General features: G+C 42.4%; 1 long non-coding RNA gene across 1 annotated transcript; it reads left to right on the forward strand.

Moving 5' to 3' along the window:
• The first annotated feature begins 6,646 nt into the window (after positions 1–6,646).
• Positions 6,647–7,824, forward strand: LOC126983443 (uncharacterized). The gene is made up of 2 exons (XR_007735903.1): positions 6,647–7,201; positions 7,277–7,824. It is a non-coding gene; the product is annotated as an uncharacterized LOC126983443 (long non-coding RNA).
• The last annotated feature ends 4,676 nt before the right edge of the window (positions 7,825–12,500 follow it).

The following is a 12,500-nucleotide window of genomic DNA, read 5'->3' on the forward strand; positions in this document are numbered from 1 at the left end:
GAATTAAAGAGAAGGGGAAACATGGAAACATGGACGAGCAGGCGCCAGAAAGCCTATTGGCTCATTGTTAGGCTGCCTGCTGTCAGTGATTTAATCAATCCGTCAGCCACAGGAGTGGCTTGCGGGAGGGATTAAAGCACTACTGCAGGTACTCGTGGATACATTTAGTTCACTCCCGAAGCAGGAAAGTGACGGTTAATGCGATTTTTAAAGGAGTTGATTGTTTCCACACTAACCACTCCTCCAGGAAGGCTGTTCCAGTGGCGGACGACTCTTCGAAAAATAACTCCTGCCGATATCCGTACTGCATCGCTTGGCTTGAATTGTTTTACCGTTGTTTCTTGTCCTGGGTTAGTTTGGAGTGATCAACATTGCTGAACTTGTTGAGGTACTTAAAGACTTGTATCATGTCTCCCCGCAGTCGTCTCTTTTCCAACGTGAAAAGGTTGAGTGGCTTGAGTTGTTCTTCGTAAGGTTGCGTCCTCAGTGATGGGACCATTTTCGTAAGATCACCGAGAGATGGAGGAGGAGGGAAGGAAGAGAGGAGGGAGTGCTTTAATAATAATCTTTTTCGCTGGTCATTGGCTTTCGGTTGCCTGCTTTTCCATGTGTATGTTTTCTTCTTCGCCAACATGACCTCAGTTAAACACACGTGACATGATTCCTCCTCCTCCTCCTCCTCCTCCTTTACTCCTAAAAATCTCTCCTCTTCCTCCTCCTCCTCCTTGTCCTTCTCTGCGGCCCCCCAACGCATTTACTCCTAAAATCTCTCCTCCTCCTCCTCCTCCTCCTCCTAACGCACCTGGCTAAACCTCTAATGGGGAGAAGATAGAAGGGAGGAAAGTGCTAATAGGTAATGGAGGGTGATATTGGAGGGGGAGGGGGAGGAGTGGGAAGTGGGTGTTCTTTTTTTTGTTGTTGTTGTTTTTTGAAGGTCTGTTTTGGGTGGTGATCTTAGTGGTGGTGGTAGTGGTGATGATGGTGGTTGTGGTGTTGGTGGTGGTAGTGGAGGTGGTGATGGTGGTTGTGGTGGTAGTGGTGGTGGTTCTTACTGCTCCCGCTCTTAGCCTCATTGAAATCTCTCAGTTTCTCTCTCTCTCTCTCTCTCTCTCTCTCTCTCTCTCTCTCTCTCTCTCTCTCTCTCTCTCTCTCTCTCTCTCTCTCTCTCAGCGTGTTTTAATGTCCGACAGGTAAAGTAAACAAGCTATTAAACCTACCTGTGTGTGTGTGTGTGTGTGTGTGTGTGTGTGTGTGGAGAGAGAGAGAGAGAGAGAGAGAGGTAACTACAGATTCTACTTCCTTTTTCCATATTCTCTTCCTTGTTATCTTTATCATTATTTTTATTTTTATTTTCCTTCTGCTTTTCCTTCTTCTGTTTTTATATCTTTCGTTTTTTTCCATACATTTTCTTTTTTTTCTCCTCCTCCGCCTTCTTCTTCCTCCTCCTTTTCTTTATTCTCTTTTTTCTCATCATCATCATTATTTTTTTTTCATCTTTTCCTCCTCCTTTCTCTACATCTTATTCGTTTTTTCTTATCCTCATTCATTTCCTACTTTTTCTCCTCCTCTTCCTCCTCCTCCTCCTCCTCCTCCTTATTCTCCTCCTCCTTATCTTTATCATTATTTTCATTTCCTTCTCGTTTTCCTCCTGTCTATATCTTTTCCTTTTTTCTTATCCTCATTCATTTCCTACCTTTTCTCCTCCTCCTCCTCCTCCTCCTCCTCCTCCTCCTCCTTATCTTTATCATTATTTTCATTTCCTTCTCGTTTTCCTCCTTCTGTCTATATCTTTTCCTTTTTTCTTATCCTCATTCATCTCCTACCTTTTCTCCTCCTCCTCCTCCTCCTCCTCCTCCTTATCTTTATCATTATTTTCATTTCCTTCTCGTTTTCCTCCTGTCTATATCTTTTCCTTTTTTCTTATCCTCATTCATTTCCTACCTTTTCTCCTCCTCCTCCTCCTCCTCCTCCTCCTCCTCCTTATTCTCATCTTCCTTATCTTTATCATTATTTTCATTTCCTTCTCGTTTTCCTCCTTCTGTCTAAATCTTTTCCTTTTTTCTTATCCTCATTCATCTCCTACCTTTTCTCCTCCTCCTCCTCCTCCTCCTCCTCCTCCTTATCTTTATCATTATTTTCATTTCCTTCTCGTTTTCCTCTTTCTGTCTAAATCTTTTCCTTTTTTCTTATCCTCATTCATTTCCTACCTTTTCTCCTCCTCCTCCTCCTCCTCCTTATCTTTATCATTATTTTCATTTCCTTCTCGTTTTCCTCTTTCTGTCTAAATCTTTTCCTTTTTTCTTATCCTCATTCATCTCCTACCTTTTCTCCTCCTCCTCCTCCTCCTCCTCCTCCTCCTTATCTTTATCATTATTTTCATTTCCTTCTCGTTTTCCTCTTTCTGTCTAAATCATTTCCTTTTTTATTATCCTCATTCATCTCCTACCTTTTCTCCTCCTCCTCCTCCTCCTCCTCCTCCTTATCTTTATCATTATTTTCATTTCCTTCTCGTTTTCCTCTTTCTGTCTAAATCTTTTCCTTTTTCTTATCCTCATTCATCTCTACCTTTTCTCCTCCTCCTCCTCCTCCTCCTCCTACTTATATTTATAATTATATTCATTTCCTACTCTTTTTCCTCTTTCTGTATAAATATTTTCCTTTTTTATTATCCTCATTCATCTACTTCATTTTCTCCTCCTCCTCCTCCTCCTCCTCCTCCTCCTCCTCCTTATCTTTATCATTATTTTCATTTCCTTCTCGTTTTCCTCTTTCTGTCTAAATCTTTTCCTTTTTTCTTATCCTCATTCATTTCCTACCTTTTCTCCTCCTCCTCCTCCTCCTCCTCCTTATCTTTATCATTATTTTCATTTCCTTCTCGTTTTCCTCCTTCTGTCTAAATCTTTTCCTTTTTTCTTATCCTCATTCATTTCCTACCTTTTCTCCTCCTCCTCCTCCTCCTCCTCCTCCTTATCTTTATCATTATTTTCATTTCCTTCTCGTTTTCCTCCTTCTGTCTAAATCTTTTCCTTTTTTCTTATCCTCATTCATTTCCTACCTTTTCTCCTCCTCCTCCTCCTCCTCCTCCTCCTCCTTATCTTTATCATTATTTTCATTTCCTTCTCGTTTTCCTCTTTCTGTCTAAATCTTTTCCTTTTTTCTTATCCTCATTCATTTCCTACCTTTTCTCCTCCTCCTCCTCCTCCTCCTCCTCCTCCTCCTTATCTTTATCATTATTTTCATTTCCTTCTCGTTTTCCTCCTTCTGTCTAAATCTTTTCCTTTTTTCTTATCCTCATTCATTTCCTACCTTTTCTCCTCCTCCTCCTCCTCCTCCTCCTTATCTTTATCATTATTTTCATTTCCTTCTCGTTTTCCTCCTTCTGTCTAAATCTTTTCCTTTTTTCTTATCCTCATTCATCTCCTACCTTTTCTCCTCCTCCTCCTCCTCCTCCTCCTCCTCCTTATCTTTATCATTATTTTCATTTCCTTCTCGTTTTCCTCCTTCTGTCTAAATCTTTTCCTTTTTTCTTATCCTCATTCATTTCCTACCTTTTCTCCTCCTCCTCCTCCTCCTCCTCCTCCTCCTTATCTTTATCATTATTTTCATTTCCTTCTCGTTTTCCTCTTTCTGTCTATATTTTTTCCTTTTTTCTTATCCTCATTCATCTCCTACCTTTTCTCCTCCTCCTCCTCCTCCTTATCTTTATCATTATTTTCATTTCCTTCTCGTTTTCCTCCTTCTGTCTAAATCTTTTCCTTTTTTCTTATCCTCATTCATCTCCTACCTTTTCTCCTCCTCCTTATCTTTATCATTATTTTCATTTCCTTCTCGTTTTCCTCCTTCTGTCTATATCTTTTCCTTTTTTCTCATTCGTTTCCTACTTATTTTCCTTTTCCCTTCCTCCTCCTCCTCCTTATTCTCATCTTCCTCATCTTCATTTTTATTTTCCTTCACCTTTTCCTCCTATCTTTTTATCTTTTCCGTTTTTTCTATTTTTTATACATTTCCTACATTTTTCACCTTTCCTCCTCCTCCTCTTCCTCTTCCTCTTCCTCCTCCTTCTTCCTTCTCCTATCTTCATATCGTTTGTTTTTCTCTTTCTCATTCATTTCCTTCTTCTCCTTCTTCTCCATATCATCATTCATCTCTTCTCATTATACTTTACTCCCTATTCTTTCTCCTCCTCTCTATCATCATTATTATTATTAGCTTCATCATCATCATCATCATCATCATCATCATCTGCCTAGTCTTTTCCTCGTTTTCCTTTCTCTTTTCTTTATCCAAATTTTGCTTCCATTCCCTCTTTCCAGAATTTAATGTTGCTTTTTCCTGTCAGAGAGAGAGAGAGAGAGAGAGAGAGAGAGAGAGAGAGAGAGAGATTGCACAATTGACGGATTCTTGTGATGGTGATGGGTGGTGAGTGAAGGGGGGTGGGGGGAAGGAGGGGCGGTGGTAGTCAAGTCAGAGAGAGAGAGAGAGAGAGAGAGAGTTGACACATTAGTCCTTGGATAAGATATCTTTTGGTGATGGCTAGTAGCTCTCTCTCTCTCTCTCTCTCTCTCTCTCTCTCTCTCTCTCTCTCCCTCTCTCTCTCTCTCTCTCTCTCTCTCTCTCTCTCTCTCTCTCATCTACCTGCCCACCTAATGGCTCTGTGTGATATGTCGGATTTCTATAATGTTCTCAGTCTGTTCCGCCTCTCTCTCTCTCTCTCTCTCTCTCTCTCTCTCTCTCTCTCTCTCTCTCTCTCTCTCTCTCTCTCTCTCTCTCTCTCTCTCTCTCTCTCTCTCTCTCTCTCTCTCTCTCTCTCTCTCTCTCTCTCTGACAAACACACATGTACAAATTTATGAAGGTATCTTTTATGACGGCAAATGATCGTGTGTACATTATTATTACGAGCGAGAGAGAGAGAGAGAGAGAGAGAACATGTGTCGCGTAACATATTAACAAAACTTCATCTTCTTCTTTTTCTTCTTCTTCTTCTTCTTCTTCTTCTTCTTCTTCTTATTATTATTATTATTATTATTATTATTATTATTATTATTATTATTATTATTACTACTACTACTACTACTACTACTACTATTACTATTACTATTACTACTACTAAGATCACCGTCATTCAGGCAGTAAGGTGTATTTTTTCATCATATTTCCTCTTCATTCATTCACCATCATTCATTATCATTATTCACTATCATATATCAGTACATCTCTGTCATTATCATTATCACTCGTATTCTCATCAGATTGATTGATCTTATATGAATTTAGTGGTAATATGTAAATCCAATTTTTAGATGATTTGGCACCAGACGTATAAATAATGCAGAGACAGACAGACGGATAAACTGACAGACAGACATACAGACAGTCAGACGGATAGACAAACAGACAGACAGAGACAAACATACATAGACAGATAGACAGACAGACAAACATATATACAGACAGACAGGTAGACAAACAGACAGACAAACAAACAAACATACATACATACAGACAGACAGACAGACAGACAAACATAGAGACAGACAGATAGACAAACAGACAGACAGACAGACAGATAGACAAACAGACAGACAAACATAGAGACAGACAGACAGACAGGAAAACATATATACAGACAGACAGACAGACAGGTAGACAAACAGACAGACAAGCAAACAAACATACATACATACAGACAGACAGACAGACAAACATAGAGACAGACAGATAGACAAACAGACAGACAGACAGACAGATAGACAAACAGACAGACAGACAAACATAGAGACAGACAGACAGACAGGAAAACATATATACAGACAGACAGACGGATAGACTAACAAACAGACAGGCAAACATATATCAGACAGACAACGACGAAAGCATAATCACCTCCTTAGTGCGGTCGATAGCAATACATGATTCAAACTTGTAAGCAAAACATTATTTATTAACAAACGCGTAAATCAATCAATCAGCAAATGAATGAATAAACAAAAATAGTTCCTCGTTATTGTAAAATCTGTTTGTGTCGGCAACAGATTAATATTTCGCTTCGATAAAACAGATTTTGACTTTTAAAAATATAGGCATTACATGAGCTTGGGGGGGAGAGAGAGAGAGAGAGAACAGCCTTCCCGCATCTCCCTCACACTGAAGACCTAAAAAGAAAATCCGCCGATGAATTCTCCACTAACCCATATTGGTGGAAGAGGGGGAGGAGGAGGAGGAGGAGGAGGAGGCGGGGGAGGGGGGAAGGTCACTAAAACCCCCTATCCCCTCTTCCTAAAACCCCTCTCTTTCTTCCCCTCCTCCTCCTCGTCCTCCTCCTCCTCCTCCTCCTCTTCCTCCTCCTCCTCCTTTACTCACCTTTCTTGTTCCCTAATGGCGAGGTAAGGGAGATTTTGGAGGTAAAGGGAGGGAAGGTAGGGGTTAATGGAGGAAAGGGGGGGGAGGGGGATGGAGGTAAAAGGGAGAGAGAAGGGAGGAAGAGAGTGGACCTTTAAGTGCTGACCCCTCTCTCTCTCTCTCTCTCTCTCTCTCTCTCTCTCTCTCTCTCTCTCTCTCTCTCTCTCTCTCTCTCTCTCTCTCTCTCTCTCTCTCTCTCTCTCTCTCTCTCTCTCTCTCTCTCTCTCTCTCTCTCTCTCTCTCTCTCTCTCTCTCTCTCTCTCTCTCTCTCTCTCTCTCTCTCTGTCATCATAAAAATCACTAAATAAAATAAATATAAACAAAACAAACAAGAAAAACAAGTCAATAAGTAAACAAATAAACAATAGACGATCTAATCCTTTAAAATCTATAAGTGAAGGGATCTGATGCCACAGGTAATAAAAAAAAAGAAAATCTACAAACAGGTTAAGTGGAGTTACCTTGGTGTTTATGGAGGAGGAAGAAGAAGAAGAAGAAGAAGAAGAAGAAGCAGAAGGTGGAAAGAAAGAAATACGGAAAAAGAAGTAAAAAAAAAAGAAGGAAGAGGAAAAAGGAGTGGAAAAAAAAGAAGAAAGAAAGAAAGAACAAAGTAAAAAAAAAGAGGAAAGAGGAAGAGAACAAGAAGATTAGGAGGAAGAGGAAAAAGAAGAAGAAAGAGGAAGAGAACAAAAATATTAGGAGTAAGTGGAAACGAGAAAGAGGAAAAAAGGAGTAAAAAATAAAGAAGAAAATGAAGAAAAGAATAATTCCCTAAATATTGAAGCAAGGAAAATAGGAGTAGGTGGAAACGAGGGAGAGGAAAAAGAAGAAGAAAAGAATGATTGCCTAAATAGTGAAGCAAGGAAAATAGGAGTAGGTGGAAACGAGGAAAAAGGAGAGTAGGAAGAAGAAGAAGAAGGATTCCCGTAAGATTGGAAGAACCGGACCAGATGGAAGCCAGGAAGAGGAAAAGGAATATGGACTGTTTCTTACGAGAGATCTCCACTGGCAAATGGTACAAAGTCTTGCCAGTGGAGATCTCCCGCCAGCAACGCTCCTGCCCTCACCGCTCCGTCCACGAGAACACAAGAACACAAGGGGTCGCATTACAAGACATATGGCCGCCCAAGAACACATATTTGACAAGGCTTTCGTAGGAGTGGTGGGGATTTCCAGGGGTAGTTGTATGACCCTGGTGGTAGTGTGAGTCTTCTTCTGTACCATGAACCTGAAGAAACACATATTTGACAAGGCTTTCGTAGGAGTGGTGGGGATTTCCAGGGGTAGTTTTATGACCCTGGTGGTAGTGTGAGTCTTCTTCTGTACCATGAACCTGAAGAAACACATATTTGACAAGGCTTTCGTAGGAGTGGTGGGGATTTCCAGGGGTAGTTGTATGACCCTGGTGGTAGTGTGAGTCTTCTTCTGTACCATGAACCTGAAGAAACACCCACTGGAACCCGACTGACCCCCTCTTTGACCTTTAGAAATGGCTGATGTGAGGAGCGAGTGTGTCTTGTAATACCAACCAAGGAGTCTGCAAGAGGCCAAGCAGCTTATAAGGGGCAGCTCATCTATACCTAGCCCCACCCATCACTCCTATCCATGAACTCGTCTAACCTCTTCTTGAATGTATCTGTGGTATTGATGTAATCTAACCTCACTATCCATGAACTTATCCAACCTCTTCTGGGGGCTTCGTGGTGCAGTGGTTAACACACTCGGCTCACAACCGAGAGAGCCCGGGTTCGATTCCCGGGCGGAGTGGAAAATCACCATCTTCAACACTAAACATCCTCGGTCTATCCTTAACTCAAAATCTCAACTGGAAACTTCACATCTCCTCTCTCGCTAAATCAGCTTCCTCGAGGTTGGGCGTTCTGTATCGTCTCCGCCAGTTCTTCTCCCCCGCGCAGTTGCTATCCATATACAGGGGCCTTGTCCGCCCTCGTATGGAGTATGCATCTTACGTGTGGGGAGGCTCCACTCACACAGCTCTTCTGGACAGAGTGGAGTCTATAAGGTTCTTCGTCTCATCAGCTCTCCTCCTCCTACTGATAGTCTTCTACCTCTTAAATTCCGCCGCGATGTTGCCTCTCTTTCTATCTTCTATCGATATTTCTACGCTGACTGCTCTTCTGAACTTGCTAACTGCATGCCTCCCCCTCTCCCGCGGCCCCCCTGCACACGACTTTCTACTCATGCTCATCCCTATACCGTCCAAACCCCTTATGCAAGAGTTAACCAGTATCTTCACTCTTTCATCCTTCACGCTGGTAAACCCTGGAACAATCTTCCTTCATCTGTATTTCCTCCTGCCTACGACTTGAACTCTTTCAAAAGGAGGGTATCAGGACACCTCTCCTCCCGAAATTGACCTTTCGGCCACCTCTTTTGATTCTTTTTTGGGAGCAGCGAGTAGCGGGCTTTTTTTTATTATTGTTTTCTTTTTGTGTGTGCCCAGGAGCTGTGTCCTTTGTTGTAAAAAAAAAAAAAAAAAACTACGCCCCTGTCCACCCAGCAGTGAATGGGTACCAGGTATTAATCGGGGGTTGTGTCCCGTCTCCTGGGATCTGTTCCCTTCTCCTATAATTCCTTCCCCTTCTGTCTCTGTCCGGCATATGACCACAGATGTTGCGCCCACTAAACGAAACTTTCCAACTTTCCAACCTCTTCTTGAATCTGTGGTATTGGCCTAATCTAACCTCGCTATCCATGAACTTATCTAACCTCTTCTTGAATGTATCTGTGGTGTTGACCTAATCTAACCTCGCTATCCATGAACTTATCTAACCTCTTCTTGAATGTGTCTATCGTATTGGCACTCACCACATGACTGCCAAGCCTGCTCCACTCATCCACCACTCTTAGTAAACGAATTCTTGCCTGTGTCCTTGTTGAATCTGAATGTATCCAACTTGCACCCATTGCTACGTGTCCTGCCCGGCTCTTTTACCACCTGAACCTTATTAACATCACCCTTATTAAAGCTCTTCATCCATTTATAAACTTCGATCAAGTCTCCTCGTAACCTTCGCCGTGCTAGAGAGTGCAATCCTCGTATGGCAAGTTTCTTAACCAGTGAATCATTTTTGTCATGCTCCTCGTTAACCGGTATTAGCATATTAATGTGAATCGTATAGTGCCGAGAGAGAGAGAGAGAGAGAGAGACAGACAGACAGACAGACAGACAGACAGACAGACAGACAGACAGACAGACAGACAGACAGACAGACAGACAGACAGAGAGAGAGAGAGAGAGAGAGATCTACCGCCTCCATTATTGTATTATATAAGAAAAAAAGGTCGGCAAAACATGACTTCCCTCTTGTCTGCGTCTCGGTCAGTCTCTACCTCTGAGTGGCCCCAAACACTCCCGGCAATTATGGACTTCAACGTATTCCCGTCGCTAATGCCGAGCTGACCGGACGATAATTAGACGTGGAGGACTTCTACCTTTCTGAACATTAGCTACTTAGCAACCACTCGGTACATTAGCCACTCGCCATTAACTATCAGACTCCCAGACTTCCCAAACAGGTCAGCTATGGTGCCGCCGAGGACCTCCGTGCATTCCTTTAGCACCCGCGGGAATCTTCTGAACCTCGGCCCATATCCTTAAAGATTCGAGACCCAGGCACACACATTTGACAAGGCTTTCGTAGGTGTTGTGGGCATTTCCAGGGGTAGTTTTATGGCCCTGATGGTAGTTTGACCCTTCTTCTTTACCTTGAACGCGGAAAAGCACCCAAGATAACCCGTTTAATCTTTTTTTTGGCCTTTGGTAATGGTTCACTCACTTTCCCTTCCCATCGACTCACTTTCGGCCCTCAATCACACATATTTGCCAAGGCGTTCATAGGAGTTGTGGGCATTTCCAGGGGTAGTTTTATGGCCCTGGTGGTAGTTTGACCCTTCTTCTGTACCATGAGCGCAAAAAAAATAACTCATTAGAACTTGACTCATTTCCTCTTCGGCAATATTCTCAAACATTTCGTCTCCCAAGCACACGTATTTGACAAGCTTTCATAGGAGTTGTGGGCATTTCCAGGGGTAGTTTTATGGCCCTGGTTGTAGTTTGACCCTTCTTCTGTACCATGAGCGCAAAAAATAACGAAGAACCCCGTTAATCTCCCATTTAGCCTTTGGAAATGGTCGATGTGAAGGCTCTCTGTTCTCAAACATTTCGTCTCCCAAGCACACGTATTTGACAAGCTTTCATAGGAGTTGTGGGCATTTCCAGGGGTAGTTTTATGGCCCTGGTTGTAGTTTGACCATTCTTCTGTTCCATGAGCGCAAAAAAATCACTCATTACAACTTGATTCATATCCTTTTCGGCCATATTCTCAAACATTTCGTCTCCCAAGCATACGTATTTGACAAGCTTTCGTAGGTGTTGTGGGCATTTCCAGGGGTACTTTTATGGCCCTGGTGGTAGTTTGACTTCCTCTGTACCATGAACGTGAAGAAACACCCAAGAGAACCCGTTTAATCACCATTTTAGCCTTTGGAAATGGTCGATGTGAAAGACTGAATCGTGTGAGTGCCATATTCTTAAACATTTTGGCCCTGAAGCACACATATTTGCCAAGGCTTTCGTAGGTGTTGTGGGCATTTCCAGGGGTACTTTTATGGCCCTGGTTGTAGTTTGACCTTTCTTTTGTACCATGAACGTGAAAAAACACCCATTACAACTTGATTCATATCCTTTTCGGCCATATTCTCAAACATTTCGTCTCCCAAGCACATGTATTTGACAAGCTTTCGTAGGTGTTGTGGGCATTTCCAGGGGTACTTTTATCGCCCTGGTTGTAGTTTGACCCTTCTTTTGTACCATGAACGCGAAGAAACACCCAAGACACCCCGTTTAATCCCCTTTTTGGCCTTTGTAAATGGTTGACGTGAGAGACTGAATCGTGTGAGTGCCATATTCTTAAACATTTTGGCCCTGAAGCACACATATTTGCCAAGGCTTTCGTAGGTGTTGTGGGCATTTCCAGGGGTACTTTTATGGCCCTGGTTGTAGTTTGACCCTTCTTTTGTACCATGAACGTGAAGAAACACCCATTACAACTTGATTCATATCCTTTTCGGCCATATTCTCAAACATTTCGTCTCCCAAGCATACGTATTTGACAAGCTTTCGTAGGTGTTGTGGGCATTTCCAGGGGTACTTTTATCGCCCTGGTTGTAGTTTGACCCTTCTTTTGTACCATGAACGTGAAGAAACACCCAAGACACCCCGTTTAATCTCCATTTTAGCCTTTGGAAATGGTTGACGTGAGAGACTGAATCGTGTGAGTGCCATATTCTTAAACATTTTGGCCCTGAAGCACACATATTTGACAAGGCTTTCGTAGGTATTGTGGACATTTCCAGGGGTACTTTTATGGCCCTGGTTGTAGTTTGACTCTTCTTTTGTACCATGAACGTGAAGAAACACCCAAGACACCCCGTTTAATCTCCATTTTTGGCCTTTGTAAATTGTTGATGTGGGAGGCGGAAGCGTCTGAGCATAGCGGCCGTAGTCTTCACCGGCAGAACCACTCGGCCGCTCTCGGAACAGGTGTCGCTTGGTCCATCATTGCGCTACTCAGGGACACAAGCAAAGGCATTAAAAGGAAAACTCAAGATTCTCGCGTCCAAGACCAAGATTTTTACCGCCAGATAGATAGATAGAAAGAACGATAGATAGATAAATAGAGAGAGATAGAAGAAGAGTAAGAGGAAGAAGGGAAGGAAAACTCAAGATTCTCGCGTCCAAGACCAAGATTTTTACCGCCAGATAGAAAGATAGAAAGAACGATAGATAGATAAATAGAGAGAGATAGAAGAAGAGTAAGAGGAAGAAGGGAAGGAAAACTCAAGATTCTCGCGTCCATGACCAAGACTTTGATGGACAGATAGATAGATAGAAAGAACGATAGAGAGAGAGAGAGAGAGAGAGAGAGGAATAAGGGAGGAAAAAGGAAGGAAGGGAAAGAATATTTGAAGGTAAGGAGCGAAAACGGAGAGAGAGAGAGAGAGAGAGAGAGAGAGAGAGAGAGAGAGCAAAATATCTTAACTTGGAGAATAGAGGAATTGGAAGGCTCTATGTCCAC

The sequence above is a fragment of the Eriocheir sinensis genome, chromosome 54 (genome assembly GCF_024679095.1).
Source record: "Eriocheir sinensis breed Jianghai 21 chromosome 54, ASM2467909v1, whole genome shotgun sequence".
Taxonomy (NCBI): domain Eukaryota; kingdom Metazoa; phylum Arthropoda; class Malacostraca; order Decapoda; family Varunidae; genus Eriocheir; species Eriocheir sinensis.